Here is a 2,809-nt window from a genome sequence, read left to right on the forward strand (position 1 = left end):
ATTTGACTGTGCTTGATGAATGCAAACCTTCTGACTCTTCCTCTACCCGGAGAGGCATTCTTGCTGGTATTCCTGTTCTTAAACAAGGGTTGGTTTGCAGGATTGGGAATGGTCTGACTACTCAATTCTGGCAAAGATTAATAAAACTTGAATTGACAAGGATATTACCTAAAACCAAAACATGATCGAAAAGGAGCAGGCAGATCTGACAAGCCCCTGAGTGTATATGAATCCATGGTTGAACTTGTTTCCTGCAAAAATGAGGGAAGCAAAAAAATATGATGAAAATATGATCCACAAAATCGGTTGCATTTATCACTCTTAATATCTATTTGTATATAAAATGATTAGAAAAAACAAGAAGCATGGTAGATTATTGATAAATCGTCAATGCTTGCATACCAAACCCAATGAAATTTCATGCTACAATAATTCGCAAGTAGATAAAAGTCAAGAACCAAATGTTGCTTAATAGAATCAATAAAATCCAAATGTCAGCCCAAAGAATCTAAACGATATCTCTCTTCTACGATCCAACTCCCTCTCTTGCTTCATTAACCAAATCAGAATCTCAAATTTGCATTTAAGAAAAGGAGAAAGTGAGAAGTTGCTAAGCTTTTAGTGAGAGAGGATTACAAGAAGTTTCTAGCAAGATCATACAGCCAGCATAAGTTCCACAACTAAATCAAAAAACCAAGCAGCACATAAACATGTTAAATCTCTTCATATTCCTCTTCCAATATTTGGAATCGAAGTGAAATTCCACTAATAGAATTAGCTCTGAAAGTCTGAAACCACGAATTTCTCCATAGAATTTTCAAAATATAACAAGTATATAAGTACTATTTCAAATAATTAAGTTCTTAGTTTGGTCGAGTTTGAGATATATATTTAAAATTCATGAAATCTGCAAATTTGCGATCCAAATTAAACACCGACTCAGAATTGAAACCAGCATGAGTTCAACATCTAAGACAAGTGAGTGTGTGTGTGTGTGTGTGTGTGCGGGCGAGCTCAATTTCTCAAATGCAGCCATTAAAATTGAAATATCACTGAAATCCTGACCTTATTCCTCGATTGCAGAAAAACGATCAGACGAATCTAATTGCGAGCTTGCGTGCGTGAATAGAGAAAGAAATCCATATATTACAGAGAAGGACTTAAATATACATTACATGCATTTTCCTCAGCACGGCATATAACATGAAGAGCATCTTCCAAACTGCAGTTCACAGGTGTCTGCATAATGTGTTTCAGTGTGTCAAATTTCAGATAGCACTTCGTCATCAGCCTCCCAGGTTCTAACAGAATCAAAAGGAAAAAAATGGTCAGAAGGTCATCTACAAATTCTAAAAGGTACTGTTTTTAAGGGTTAATGGTATTGATACCTACTTGTTTCAAGAGAAAACCATCTTCATCTGATGCCTCGACAACTCCTCCTTAACTTTCTGTACACAGACCTCTGATAGAAGATAACATTGATAAGTAATGGAGGGGGAGAGAGAGAGAGAAGGGCAAGGGGATCCTTTGATCTTCTACAAGTAAACATTTACAGTACCTTGCATATCTTTTCTATACGGTCATTAGAAATCACCTTTCTTACTGCATAGTACCCAGGGTTCTGATTATGCATTAAACGTTTCAGAAATTAGTTAGATAAAGAATATATGGAAAATATCCTTTTAAAGGAGTTCCATGAATACATGCCTTCTTCATTCTCACATACAAGAAGGAGCACTTCATCCATTCAATTGCCCTTGAAATATCAGAGACAGTCAGTTGAACTATCTCCGCAGTTAAATGCTCCATCAAACATGAAAGCAATCTAACGAAAGGAGACGATACAAAAAAACCTCATCAGAAGACATACAATTTTTTTGTAATATACGCTCAAAAGCCTAGGGCACAAAGTTCGTTCTGGAATTTAAAGTTATAACACATACTGTGATTCCACCATCTCACTTCCATTCAAGAGATTCTCATATAAGTGAACCTGAGATCACGTAAGAACATAATCAACAAATTCAGAAAGGACAAGAATTTCTGATATCAAACAGGACTAGTTTAGTCACAAAAAACAATAAAGAGACAACATGAACTAATAGTTAGAATGGTATTAAACTACCGTATCTCTTCTTGTCATGATTATAACCATTCCTGTATCATCAAATGGTGGCCGACCTGCCCTCCCACATATCTGCATGGTGATACAACTAACATAAAGTAAAATTACAGCTATGGCTAAATTACCTAAGAGTGCAGGCATAAATGCATGTAAATGAAACCTTGATGTATAAACAAGATAACATACTGGACAGTGGTATTACAAAAATATAGCAGCTCCATTAACTTATATCCCAAACTTATCTTCTTGGAATCATTCCTTCTTAAAAGGGTCTGATTGACAAACCTGCAGTACTGTAGATCGGTCATATTCCATGTAGAGACCTTTTTCTTTGTTGCTGGACAAAATGCACATGTTGATAAATAAACACAAAAGACGCCCTCTCAAGTTTCACTACAATCATTTGAAGAACTTGAAGTTCAACATACAAGTGCTGTGTTGATTTTATGACTACTACTGTATGTGCTGGTAGGTTGATTCCATGAGCAAGAGTATTTGTTGCACACAAAATTTGAACATCACCCTCAAGAAAAAGACTTTCAATGAGATTACGATCCTTGACACAAAGACCACCATTGTGATAACCAACTGAAACAAGCAATTTATTTGATAACTCGATGTGGACCTTGCAATAAATTGAAGTTTAGTGCAAACTGAACAGAAAAAATAAGTAGCTCTATACCA

This window comes from Dryas octopetala, chromosome 4, assembly GCF_963921425.1.
Source record: "Dryas octopetala chromosome 4, drDryOcto1.1, whole genome shotgun sequence".
Lineage (NCBI taxonomy): Eukaryota > Viridiplantae > Streptophyta > Magnoliopsida > Rosales > Rosaceae > Dryas > Dryas octopetala.